We start from the raw sequence: 14,592 nt of genomic DNA, 5'->3' as shown, positions 1-14,592 counted from the left end.
TGTAACCTTTCTTTAGCTAAACAATTACTCTAAAAGGCAATGATTTTCTGTGTTTTCATTGAAAAGTCTTCATAGTAACAATGGCCTATGTTCTCCTTCTTGAAGAACTTCTGCCAAAAAACAGTTTTCTTTTTTCCATTCAGCAGGAAACTTTCTTTTATTTTTATTTTTTCAATCTCATATTCCCCGCTAACATGGATTTACAAGGCCTACCACTTACTGCATGGGGCTGGGAAGAAGCTTCCCCTCAGGCCAAATCATTTTGGTCCATCTCCTTTATAGGGATTCTTGCATCTTCCTCCCAAGAGGAGTGCAGCCACTGTCAGAGACGTAATACCAGACCCAAGTGACCATTTAAGCTGACAAAACGTGACAGCTCCTACGTTCACAGGTACAGAGCACACAGAAGGGGATTTCCAGACTTGTTTTCCAGTGGACAAGCAGCAGCTCTTGCCACTGTTGTGGTGGGCGCAGCTGAGAGGGGGAGCAGGTACTAACTTTGGTGTGGTGGGGGAGAGAGTCACCAGATCTTTAAATTCTGCTGACATGATTAAATCAGAGTGGGTGCTGATCCTCTCTGAACCACAGAGGTCCTGTGACCAGCTGGAGTATCGCAAGGACTTTGGAGATGCAGCATGGGCAGAGCACTTTCCTCCTGCAGAGCTGCACGTTTGTTCAGATACACACATGCATACGTGCACACACACACAAATCAAACAAACAAGTGTAAGGCAAGATTATAGTTATGTGCCTCTTACTGCTTTTACTTGACTTGGCCAATTTCCTGGCCACCCCACGCCCACCCCCAACCTCCATAGCAGATAATGCTGTATTGGATTAGTCTGCCCCACTGCTGCATCAGGTCCCAGATCGATTTATTGACTCTGTCAGAGTGGCTAGTACAGTAATTGTTACAAGAGCAGAATGGAAAGCAAGAATGTGTCCACATAAAATATAAAAATGACGTTTTGTTCGTTCTTTCCTCTTTTGCCCTATAGATCTTTATGTGTTTACACAGTGGAGAGCACTTTACTTAAGTTAATCAGCTCCTTCTACATTATTAATTGCGACAGTTAGGGTGCTACATGGCGGCAAACGTATTATTGAAAACATTGATCTCACGCTCACGGTGTGGACCTGAGTAGGTTTTGTATTCCTTCCCTTCTTTTGCAACTGCTTTAGGGTACTATCAAATCACATTTCCCTGACTGACAATACGCCATCAATACCATTGATTTCAGAGAGGGGCAGAGAGATGCACAAGAGAAAGAAAGGAATGCGCCGAGGTTCAGCATATTCTGTAGGCTTGGAAAGGGCTTGTTGGAAGTTGGTAATCACAATAATTACATGCCTGGCCTGATTTCTCTTATTTTGTAAAGAATAATAATTTAAGAGCTGAAGTTTCCTAAGTGTTGAAGATTTGCAGAGATGGCGTGATGAGACCTTTTAAAATGCGTGTAGAATGTATACCCTTAAAAAAAGACGTACTGACTTTTTACAAGGGTTTTGGAAGTGCCTTTGAAAGACATTTCATAAAAGTTCAGCTTTCGCAGCTGATACCTATATGAGCTCCATAAATTCCACACAGCCTGACAAACTCCAGTAGGTGTCACATGTGACCTGGATGGAAAAGGTCAGCAGCTGAATTTATGGCTTTTGCATTTACTGGAACATTAAGATTTTTGCCAACTGCCATATATACTTTTTAACAATTCTGCAATCAAAGGATTAGGACCACAATATACAATGAAGGTCAAAAATTAAAGGCCATAATCCCTACATCCTTCCCAATGGATAGGCACTAAGCTACCTATTCTAAGAATCACCTTTGCTTAATGGCCTTAACACAGAGGTCAAGGAATAAATAAGCTCCAGAGGTGAACACCTTGCAAAATAGGCTATCTTGCTCTGAAATTAATACTAAATTCCATAAGAAGGGACCAAAAGATGAGAAGCCATTTCTTAATGGAGAAGGACTCTCCAGTTTGCAGCAGATTTCGTGTTCCCGAGACACTGAGCATCACCTTCCCTAGTGCTGGACTATCCTAGAGAAATGTAAATAGCATACGGGGAAGGATTGGGGCTTCAAAAGAAATACAGCAAAATTACTGCAATTTTCTTAAAACCGGCTTATATTTTAAATTTAACAAAGTGTGTGTTCTTAGTAAGGATTACTAACAGCATGCCAAGTTGTAGTTTTCAAACTTTACCTGGTTTCAGAACCTGGTTTAGAGCGACAAAAGGTATCATCTTGTTTTAGGCATTTGTTTTTGTAGTATATTCTACTTGAACAGAGATAGAACTGCAGAAGTAGAATCCAAAACCAGGATACTTTTGAAAAGAAAAATCTAACATTAATAAATCAAGAGGCTAACCATGAACATATCTTGTAGGCTTGACTGTGTAGCCTTTAGTTACTTTGGTTATTAATATTCAATTTTGAAAACAGTACTGACACTATAATCATAATATTTTCACGCATATTCACTTGCATGACCCAACTCTTACATCATCTATACAAATACTAGTTATTACACACAAAGAGATGCAGCTAAATACATTTCAGAAGTCAATGAAATGTAATTTTAAGTATGAGATATGAGTAACAAAAATCACTACCAATAAAACGAGCCACCTTTGAGACAGAACACAGTCATTTCTGCATTGCTTGGAGGAGCTTTATACAACTTCAGGTATCCTTTTGTGCTTTTGCTATAACTACATCTTCTTAAATATGACAATAGAAAAGCTACCTTTTTTTTAAAAAAGGGGATAAATTTAGATATGAAATTTGCACGTGAGGTTGGTTTTTTTCATCCTTGCATGTGCTAAACAATGAGATTTGAGATTTTGCAGGAACACTTTTACACATAACCTTCCTTGTTTGGCTCTTCTCTCTCTTTTTTTTTTTTTTTTTAAGGACTTTCGTGTAGTCTTTTGGGTTAAAAATTGTGTCTGTGGTATTGGACCCGACTGTACATTCACCAAAGTCAATGAGAGTAGGAGATGGAAGATTTGTTACTGGCAGGAGTGTCTTATAGAAATACAGTAATATTTCTGTTTAATTATGCTTGTATTTTGCTTATAGCTCTCACGGTAGAATAAATTAGTCTTTTTCAAATAAGATAAAGGTTAAAATTCACGTTTTCTTTATGGAGAGGGCTTGCAGTGCAGTCATCATGTATGTCTAGAGTTTTTATTTTGCAGCTACAGGTATTATCTCTTAGTGACCCCAAAGCAATCGTCCTTGATGTAGAGATGGGTTTAGTTTTGGAGTTTTCCAATTTACTGGTCCTGTAGGCTAAATCTGAAAGTATAGGCCAGATTATATTCCTTCTGGAGTCTCCACAGGCTCTGGAGCAAGGGAGGCTCCAGAAGCTCTTTATAAACTCGTTGTCTTCCTAACAATAGTGACAAGGGCAGAACTTATCCCAGTAGTGGTAACTGCTTTATCAATCCTGTTGATGCTGCATGAGTCAAAACAGTTCAGATTCTTCTCCTGGACGCTTTTCAGGAATATAAGGAGTAAAAGTAGTAACATTTAGAAAAAAGTTTTAAAAAAAAAAGATGGGGGAAAGATGTAATTCTCCGTACAATGGAGCAGCTTATGTACTGAGTACAAAGAGCCACTTCCATACAATCTATATTCAGAGAAAAGCCTCACATTCAGTGACTCATAAAAGCGGAGGCACCTTTTGATTTTAAGTTCAAGGTTTACATTAGTAATTTTGTCTGTTTTCTCTGTTAGTATTAATTAAATTGAGATAGTTTAATTAGTATTACTAAATTTGATCATTAGTAGTAATTCATTCTGCCTGCCATACTGCACAAATATGATGAAGCAGAAATAACTAAATTGTTTAATTTCATCTCATTTAATGACTTTACACTCCACCAGTACTTTCATTGGCATCTCACAATATGTGTGAAAATCACTCCACACTAGGCCAAGACCCAACTCCCTTTAGCCAACCATGTCTAATACGTCCCTCCTCATCCAAAGGCAGATCATGTGCTGTGAAGGCTTTTCCCATTTCTCCACCGGAGAGGTGGCTACCTCCGACGGCTGGGATGGCATTTCCTCACCCTGGTCACCCAGCTCCTGTATCCTCCCGACCCCAACGGCCACCACGTCCCTGACCAGGGGCTCCCTGCGGTGTAACGGGGGACGTCCCCTCATCGATCCCTGCGGCCGCACACCCCGGGGGCCAAGTGCTGAGCACAGGCATGGTGCACGGCCTTCCGCATTTCTTAGAGCAGTTTGTTCAGTTTAGCAAGGTACAAAGCATCAGGAAAAATGCAGACATCAAAAGTTCTCGCATTCAAGAGTTTTGTGTGCAGCTCAATGGCTTCTTGGCTTTCTTTTTTTGAGGGGAGATTTGGGAAGGAGGGTTCACTGCTGAATTGATTCATTATTCCTCCAGCTCACTGTCTACTTTAAGGTCAATGTGGCAAAAGCACCAGAGTTTTCTCCATGCCCCTATTTCTGTCCATGTTAATTTGGAGACCGGTTTTCATGTCCTTGCCCAGTACACCTAGGACTTGCCAAAACCGCGATTCCTCTTCCCTTTCTATGGGCTCCAAACCCCAACCTCTCTCTGCCCACTTCTGAAAACATGCTGTTGTCTTGGCCCCCTCGTCCTGGCGTCCCCAGCTCCCATCCTGTCCCTCTGTCCGTCTGCACCTGTCCGCCCTGCACCTCGCTGTTCCTGCTGCCCACAGCCCAACTCCTTGCCGGCATGTCCCGGCCCTCCGCCGTCCCATTCCCCCTTATTTTTTGCCCTGCTTTTATCAGGCTGTGCACGCTGCCTTCGCTCTCCCAGCGGAGCCACGGGGCTGCTCATTTGTCTGCTTCACCCACAGGCATCCAGCGCGGGCAGAGACCAGGCGCTGGAGGCTTTGGGGGGGATTTTGGAGACAGCACTCGCTCTCCCCTCCAGTTCAAGTTATCACCTCCCCTCGCTTTCCTCTTGCATTGTGTACTCTAAAGTACTCCCAGGGCAGTCAAGAAAAGCGGCTGAAAACTACCTTCTCTACCCCAAACTCCGCAGAGCAAAGAGCCAGAGCCTCTGCAGCAACTTGCCAGCAGAGCAGCCTGTCCCGCTGGGACCCCTCGGCCCCGTGGGCCCCTCACGTAGCTCCAGTCGCTCCCCGCCGACACGGGACGGGGAAGGAGAGTCCCGGGGGCAAACCCCCCGAGTGTGTGTGTGTACGTGTGTCTCCATGCGTGTGTGTGTGTGTGTGCGCTCAGGCTGTCTCGCTGCAAATGGAGCTTGGGAGGCCCAGACTGGGGGTTGATTTTCTTTGGATGACTTTCCCCGATTGTCTAAAGCAATAAAAGTAAAGAAACTTTGGGGGAAACGGTGGTTGCAAGGAGATTATTTTTGCAGTCCTGGTGCAGGCAAAACTCCTGAGGCTTCAGGGGAGTTTTGCTCGCCTGAGGACTGCAGGAACTGGCTTAAATTGAATAAAACTGTAAGTACAGTATAGGGGACTGGGTAACAAGGAGTTCTGCAAAAGCAACAAAACCGGAGAGCACAATGAAGAATAGAGCGGGTTACGCTGCGGTGAAAGTATGTACTGGTTGTTATAACACCGTGCCTCTAGAATAAATTATGTCCCTTTAAAAAGTAATACTTTAACTGTGGAGCTATATAGAGACAATTAAGACGATATTGTTCTCCTCATTTCCCTCCCCCCCCCCCTTCCTCCCTCTCTCTGCAGTAGCTCTGTGGAAACTTTTAATGCTGCAGCTTGAAACTTGGGCCTCTGGGTCTAAAATGCCTGAGAAAGCACTGCGGGCTCTAACTGTAAAACATTCCTTCGGCGGGCCCTGGAAACAGGGCGCGCTGGCGCAGGCGAAGTTCAGAGGGATCACATGTAAATGAGGGCTGGCTGCAGACTCCTGAGGAGCGTTTTATTTCACTTAAACCTGAACTTGAACTTGCAAACGCGCTGCCGGAGCCTGGGATGGGCAGATCGTGGCTGCGAGAGGCTGGGAGCCGGGGCTGCCACCGGCCCCATGCACCCACCATCAGGGCTGGGGGGTCCCTGTGCACCCGCCGGCTTTGTGCCATGTCCGGGGGGCATGGGGAAACGGAGGACAACGTGGGCACTGTAGTTTCGGCAGCGGGTTCACGGTGGTTCCCAAAGGGCTCGCTTTTTTCCTAGCAAAATGCTGGAAAGTCCCGTCGCAGCGGTGTGTCTGCCGTCCCAGTTTCCACGGGAGTTCCTGGCATGAAGTTATAAGCGGATCCAAGTCCCAATGCACATTTTATTTTATAAAGGGAAAGAAATAAGTGAGATTTAGTGTAAGAAATATTAAAGTGTAGCACTCTAGCAAATTTAACTGTGCTTCCAGCAGAGGAAAATACAGGGCTGTCTGAAAAGCGAGGCATAAAGTGCAGAATTTAAAAACCCCTTTGCAGTGTATTTACTTTTAAATTGCAACAGTAGATGTAAACCGTGAGGCGGGTTTTAAAGTCGTCTTTCTGCTTTTTTGATAAAATGCGTACTCCTGTTTTCTTTTTCCATTGCAAAAGGCGATGTATGTACCAGGGCAGCAAGAGAGGTGCCAATGCCGGCAAGTGTCACCCAGGTGTGGTGGCAGAGGTGGCTTCTGGCTGGGCCACAGGCATGGGGGCAGCTTCCTCCCCCCCAGAGCTGTACTTGGCTGGTGGGTCATATTTTGGTCATTTCTGATTACTCCCGAACAATTTTGGCTATGTTTATAGCAAAACTTTGAAAGGATGAATGGGCGAAAAAAATCTTTTTGGCAGTAACTCAGGAAATATCTACAAAGATGTCCTTTCTGGAGCAAGATATTATTTCAGGGTTTGTGTTAGGATCATTTTTATTCTGTGACAGCACATAAAGAAAGCGGGACAGAGCAATGAGGTCTGGCATAGCTAAAATCCCTTCTGTGTGTGTGAGGTTATATAGTTTATCAATGCAGAAACCACCACGGGCTTTGAAAAGTAAACAGCTGGCTTGGGTCTGTGTGCTGCACTTCGGAGTTGTCTGCTGGATTTAAATGGCTAGCCTGCAATTTTTGTAGTGGAGCAAATATATATAGTTTTTCTTTTAAACATGTCAAAAGGTTTTTGCAACCATTTGTTTTCTTAGTTCCTTTATTTGTTACAATTTTCCTTTCTGTTTCATTTTGGTTTATTTTGCTTTTACAAATGTCTTCACTGCCACCAGCAAGTCTACAAATAAATAAAAAAAAAAAAAAGTTTCTATTCCAGTCAGAAAACCTTATGGCAGCAACAAATATCAGAGAAAGCCATCGTCTCTCTCAAAGATTTCATCTCACCATCCACTTAATCCGCTTGCTGTACCTCAGATCTCAAGTAACTTTCATACTGTGGGCTCACTTTAATGGATAGAATCTATTTTTCATGAAAAAAGCAGGAAATAAGCTGTCTTTCGTACAAAGATTTACAAAATGTAATCATTGTTGAAATATTCTCTTTGAACTGCCTTGTCCGCAGGGGTGTCTGGCTCCCAATACCCCCGTTTCTTTAGAACACCCTTACAAGTTCTTCTGGTAGATCAGGTACACTGGTGGTTCTGGTCTTTGATGTCTTGAATGAATGAAAGAAAAGCATAATAAAAGAGAGCTGTTGATCAAGCATAAAATACTCTTTAAGCTGACAGAATGGCAGAGTTAACACATTCTAAGCTGCTTTTAGGTTTTTCCTTTTTTCCTCACATTTTCCTGTGCTTTGTGTACAGTGGGGGTTTTTATTTTTTGAAAAGTCTCTGATCTATGTAGTATGCCGTCCTCTAACAAAAACCAAAATGGGATTGTTTCTCTCTCTTTCTCCCTTTCTTTTTCCTCTCTCTCTTTCACTCCACTATCTTTTTTTTTTTTTTTTTTTTTTAAACAGCAAGGGTTACGGTTTAGCGTTACTGCAGTTAGCCTTTAGCATAGGATGCAAAGTTTAGAAGTTATTTTGCAGATTTCAGAGTCAGTTTATTAACAAATAAATTAACTTCTTCACTTAACTATTTAGAAAACTGGAGGAAAACTGTAACTCACAAAATGTTCCCGAAGTAAAAGGAAGACCCTCTGTCTAAAGGCAAAATTGTAAACCGAAAGACGGACATAAAAATGACCTCATTGTGAGAGAACTTTCTTTCAGAGTCAGAGAAAAGGGAAAGTTTTCTTCCTGTAGATCTAATTTAGATCTTAAGTTCCCATACATTATTTATACATCATATTCAAAGTGCCAGCCTACTCTGCTTGCTGGATTACATTTCAAACATTTGCCATTGATAAGTCTTTGCTGTATTATATTCAGGCTAAATGTGAATATGTCATAGTGCAGTCAATCTTTAATCCGCTGAGCCTCAGGTTCAGGCGGCAGGGGGTCCAGCACTCAGAGCATTGCTTTATACTTAAGAAACATCTGGGGCCAGCTGGGACACTTTACTGGAACATTCAGATGTCTGGAACAACAGCAGGAGTTACTGTATGAGTGTGTTTTCATAGGTTTGGGAGGGTTTGGGGTGACTTAGTTAAAAACACTAGCTGTTCCCAACTTGAGGTTTGAACCCAAGCAGAAATCTTGCCTGAAGTGAGTTTGTTGGTCCCAGGAGAGAAGTGGTTTGGACTACTATACATTTTTAATAGTCAGCAGGCAGAAGTCCATATTACAAAATTATTGCACGTAATTTAATGCAGTTTGCCACAATTGGCGTTCTCGCAAAAGCTATTGGATGCAGAGCTACTGTACACATCGCCTGGAGACTAGTGTCCCTCCCGGGACGGGTTTTATCTTCCTCGAGACAGTATAAATGTGCTTGTAGTGGGGCATGCAACTCTCCTGGGTGTGGATGTTGGACAACCAGAAGATTCACTCACTGTTTTATGTCCCTTTGGGGATGACCAACATGCTACTTACGTCCCTTTTGGTATTTCATTTTGGAAAATATAATTACTAAATAATTAATCCCAGCTCTAAGAAAATAACTTCCATAGGCACAAAGGTGACCTTGTCTTTAATATTCACCTTTCGGTTTAGGCAGTAGGATCAAATTTCATGCCTGGAGAAACTCTGGAGAACCCAACAGAAAAGTGGGACAAATTCAGACGTGGGGTAAACCAAAGGCAGTTGCTTTATCTGCAGGAGCCTTCCAGCCAGTCACACCAGAAGCTGAATTTTCACTGCCTTCACTCACCCTGGCAGACCTTTTGAAATTGTATCAAAGCCCCAGTTTTGGCCCCTTGCTTTCAAACAACCCGCTGTGGAGAAGAGTCTTCCTGGGAGCTCTCGCAAGGTGATGCCTAAAGGACCAGTTTGCTTTCTAGCTGTTTACATTCTCATTTTATCTTTGCAACCAGAAGGACTTGTTACCCCAATTCACCTTCCCAGGGTTAATGTTTTTAATTGCCTTGAAGTTCTTGAGATGACTGAAATGTCATCCCCAAACAAAACAACTGAACTGATGCACCGTGATGAATCCTCGCAGGTGCCCGATGGTCGCAGCTCAGGTTCAGCTCGGCTGCTCAAACAGCCGCTTTGCCGGCGAGCTCTGAAGCTGCAAGTTGGGGTTTTTTTATTTAGGCTCTTATCAAAGGTGGATTTTCCCGCCTGGGCCTGTGCAGCGATAGCTTCCTGCAAGCGCAGCCGTGCCCGGGGCAGCAACGGCCGCAGCACCGCGGCAGCCGCGTTTGAAGTCCCGATGGCACTGACCCGTCCTGCCGCCAGGCAGCCGAACTGGGCTGAAACCTGAAGAAAATGGCTAGCACAGACCAGGTCGTAGCCCTAAGTGGATTAGGTGAAGCAAAAGCTCCTATGTGTGGAGTTTGTCAGAGTTTCAAACGTGTGAATGTCCTTAAATAACCTACATCGCCTGGAGAAATAAGCCAACTGTCACACCCAGTTCTGGATTCCACATTAACAACCTCCTTCCGCAGCGTTAAACTTTGCCCTTGAGGACTTTTGTTTAACTTTTTAATTCGAAAAACAGATAGGGCGGCTTTACAACCCTCACTTTTTGTGCGAGCTGAAAGGTCTCATTGTTAGGGCGGGAGATGTGCAGGTAGAAGTAAATTTAACAAGTTTGCATTTGATTGTCTTTCTGGTTTAAAACACGTGAGCGGTGCTCGCAGTTAGGCTTGGGAGCTGGGAGTGAAACACGTCCTGCAGGATGGCTGGTTTAAGACGATTTTAATAAACAATGGGCCTGTTTCTGGGCTCCTGACACAGGCAGAAACTGCTACCGGAGTCAATGAGGCACTTTCAGCTTTTCTCCTTTTAAATATCCTGAATCGCAGAGTGTTTCCTTGCTGTTCTTCCCATACAAAGGACCCGGTTGTCAGAAGTGGCTTGAGGATTTTTGTGTGTCTCTGCTATCTCCAGAAGAGCATAAGAAACAAATAGACTTGCGCTATCAAAAAACGTAATTGCCATTTCAGACTTCCTGTTTAGGATTCAGTCAAGTAGATATTGTTTATGGTTCATAAAACCTTACTACTGTGAGGATTCTCAGATACTGGCAGCGCAGAGTTTCAACTTTCATGGTGCTGTAAATTAGGGGGGGAAAAAAAAGTGTGATAATACTCCTCCGAGAACAGTAAAATAGAGCTCTGCAATGGTTAAATGGAATTTTATAAGCACATTCGGTGTGGAACTGTTTTGCATTACATGAGTTGAATACCTTAGAGATGACACACATCTGCAGGCACTTTATTAAATCCTTAGTCAGCACTTTTCAACCTGATGAGATTACTTCTTCATTTGACTGGAGAAAGGGAAGCGAAGATCTCGTACTGGACTGCAGAATTCTTCCTGATGTTTCACCTTGAGCACTGGGGAAGGACAGCGAGATGCTCGGCAGGACAATACAGACCCGTAGTGGCACTGACAACTGCGTGGCAGTAATTTTACTGAGTAGGACCTTTAGCTCCAGTGGATTCATTTAGCTCTAAACTCACTGGGAGAATGGTACTGCAAATAGAGGGGAAATAAAATACTGGCTCTTTTATGAAACTGCGCGGAGATAATATCATCCTAACCGTATTGTGATAGTGCACATGATTTAAATGGAGATTTGAAATTAAGAAAGGCAATACGCCGTTCTCCGTCTGGGTGCAGTCGGATAGGTTACGGAACGTGAAGGGATAAAATGGGTACGGTGGTTAGACGTGAGAGCAGCGCTCCGAAAGACGGCAAAAAATACTTCAGCCATCCGAATGTAGGGATGTGGGCTTCTTTTTTCTCTTCTAAGCCCCCTAATCGTGCAAAAAAACTTGACAGATCCCAACTATCAGGGCTCTGAAAGCACAATACGCTTCCTAGACATTTTCATTTGATGCGCGGAGGTCTCCTCTCCGCTCGCAGAGAAGTTTCACAGGTGCTTCAGAAGGACAATGGTGCTCTTCAGACCTAATCCGGGTAGACTTAGACGTGTATAGGAGGCTTGAGGGGGATATGAGATCTTAATATTAAAATGATTAGTAGAAAAGGAGGATCATTCTGTGTGTGCGTTTCAGCTGTAAGACGCTCTAAATTAAAACGGTATCCTGAGAGCAGTGCTGGTGGGATCTGATGGGTAAATGCTCCCTCTGTCTCGCTGTTCTGCTGCCTCAGCCCATAAAACATCTCATCCAAGTGGGGTTGCAGGAACAGGCGAAGCAGGATGCAGCTGTTTGCGAGGTGCTCGGAGTTTGGGTCCCGTAAAAGCAGCTTTTCAGAAAAGGCGATCCTGAGCCCCGGCACGGAAGTTTAAAAAATAGCCGCGCAGTTTGGGTCGATCCTGTAAGGGTTAATGAAGTTTTTCATTGGTATTAAGGCTGGGCAGTGTCTGCAGGAGTCATATTGACACCCTAGTGCATGGTAACTCTACTCCTTTATTGACATGTTGCTAGTCAGGAGCACAATAGCACTCTGTGTCTGCAAATCATTGCTAAAATCATCTCAAGAAAAAAAAAAGTTTGAAAGCCCAACGCTAGACAAAGGCCCCAGAGCTGCACTGCGCCGCTAAAAACTCCGGAGTCAGCAACTTCTATTGATTAAAAACTAACCTTTAAAGTAACTCGCAGAGTGTGTGGTTAGCATTTAAATTTAAACATGTCATGAGTTGATTTGTGTTACTGAATACCAACTCAGAAGGAGTTACATTCACATCAGATTTTTTTTTTCTAATTCCCTTAAGCAGCTAAAGTATTTCATGAAATGTCAATAGGGCAGGGGAGAAAAAAAAGGTGTTTTGGAGGGAGGGGACTCGCGCCCAGCCTCGCCGTTTCTTTTCCCATGCAAATAGTCACCCCAAAAAGAAAAGTGTGGGGAGCGACACACAATAATTAGACCTTTGTCTAACTTTCCCAAGTGCCAGAGAAAGACAGATTAATTAAATATACAACAGTGTTGGTTTTTGGAGTGGGGGTCTCTCTTGCTGTGGAGGTCATAAATTAGGCAGAATAAATACTTCAATGTGTTTGCAGCGGGGCTGCTACGTCAGAGCGGCTGGCGGGCGGTGGGAGGGCGCAGCGCGGCTCTTGCTAATGATAGTCACGTCTGGGGCTGTCTGGTTGCCCCTAGCAACGAGACATGATGTAACACCAGGATGAACTTGAACTTGGGGGACTTGAAAAGGGAACAATAGACCAGAGCAATCAATAAAGCCTATTTCAGTGAAGGATTACAGAGCCGCTCTGGGGTAACCTTGTCTGCAAGGCGCAGGCTGAATAGCAAGATGCGTGAAGGAGCGCGGGGCCGTGGGGGGACGGACGGACCCACCGACCGACCGATGGATGGACCAACGGATGGACCGACGGGGCAGGCGGCGGCGCGCATCCCCTGCCGGCCGGGACGGGGGGACCCCCGGGGCTCGGGGGGGGACCCCCAGGGCTTGGGAAGGGGGGGGAACCCCGGGGCGGGGGGAGCCCGTCGCGCCGCCCCGCTGCCTGCCCTGCTCCGCCACCCCGGGGCCTCCTCCGTGAGCAGCCCCACCTCTGCAACCGCAGCTTGCTTGCTTTTTGCCTTTTTTTTTTTTTTCCTTTTTTTTGCCTTTTTTTTTTTTTTTTTTTTTTTGAAATCTGCTTTTGAAGCGAAAGAGGAGTGGCGAGGCCAGAGCAGCTCCCGCCATCCCCGGCCGGTGGGCCATGTGGCCGGGCCAGCGGCGATGGGAGCCAATTGGTCATCTGCAATATAGATTTGAACCATCGGCTCTGAATTTTTAACCCCTCTACTCCCTGCCGGGGACGTCCACAGTTCCCAGCCTGGCCAAAGACCATCACGCTCAAATGACAAACGTGAGGGACGACCCTGCAAAGTTGGGAAGAGTTTGCAGCCCGCAGTGGTCAGAGGTGCCTCCGGCACGGCCCGCGCTCGGCTTCCCTGCGCCCGCCTAAAATCAATAGGGCCCTGCAATCAGGGAGGGGAGCAGGACTTGGCACCGCTTCACAAATCCTGCCAGAACTTTTCTCTGTTTATGAACTTTACATATGAGAACTATTTCGTTTAATTGCAGCCTGCGTAAGTCTAAATATAAAATCTGTAGGCAATAGATGGAGCCGATATGGGACCGGTGTGTTTGTATTCAGAAGGGCGAGCGGAGGAAGAGTTAGTTAATGAGGTGTACTGGAAGCAGGACAACTTCTCCGATCGTGCTATTTATTTTACCGGTTCCTACCTCCATGGCAAGACCACATAATCTCCAAGTCCCACATGAAACTTGCCTCAGAGTCTTCTGTAAATGTTCATAAATCTTCCCTGGGTTGATTATGCTATCAATCACGTCAGACGCTGAAAAGGAACGGAGGAAAAAGTTGGTAAAACTTGTCGTCAGTTTATACATGCACACGTATGCACCTCATATATTACGGGAGCCAAAGTAAAAACGCGGGGTATCAGCAATGGCTCTTTAATACCTGAATCTTTCTTGTTGTATTACTTTACTTCAGGCTAAATAGTTGCCGCTTGTTGGTGTATTCCCACAGCAATATGTCACTGCCAAGTAGCATCCCCCTGCGCGTACAATCCCAGGGCCTAACACTGCTCTTATTCATCCGGGGTTCAGGTTGGTCTGACCTCGCCGGGGCCGAATCGGGTCTCCCCGGTGCGGTGGCACTGCCCCGACTCCAGCAGAGCCCACTCCAGCTCTCTGACAGTGTTTATTTTCCTATCGAGGAGCAAAATTGCTTTCTGTGCTCCGGGCATCTGCGCGGTTGGGTTAAGGACGGTATTGTTGCGGAGCTGAAATCCCAGGGAATTCCCTCCCTTTGAGGGGAGGAAGGCAAAAAAAAAAAAAAAATCCCAAAGAAAAGCTATTAGTTGAGGTCCACGTTTTGTTTTGAAACACAAGTATAGCCAGAGATAGGGGACATTTTCGCTGATCCACTTTCCCCCAGATTTGCTTTATCCTGGCTTTTCTCTAGCGATCCACATTTCTCCTAAGAAAACAGCCCTGTTGTTGAATTTCTGTGCATCTGTTCCAGCGAGACAGTTGAAGCAGGGCAGTATAAAGCAACAGATGCTTATGCTGGCACATGCCTAAATACCCAAGAAAACCCCGACTGCAGGGTGATAAATGGCACAGAGAGGCGAATGTGTATCGCCTTTTCAGGGGATTAGACAAAAG

At 44.9% G+C, this 14,592-nt stretch overlaps 1 protein-coding gene across 13 annotated transcripts in view; it reads left to right on the top strand.

The window, feature by feature from the left end:
* NFIA (nuclear factor I A) overlaps window positions 1-14,592 on the top strand; it is a 253,802-nt gene that overhangs the window by 231,701 nt on the left and 7,509 nt on the right. The window lies entirely within an intron of this gene.

This window comes from Strix uralensis, chromosome 8 (genome assembly GCF_047716275.1).
Source record: "Strix uralensis isolate ZFMK-TIS-50842 chromosome 8, bStrUra1, whole genome shotgun sequence".
NCBI lineage: Eukaryota > Metazoa > Chordata > Aves > Strigiformes > Strigidae > Strix > Strix uralensis.
Note: the sequence above shows the minus strand (reverse complement) of the source record. Positions and strands in the feature narration are given on the sequence as shown.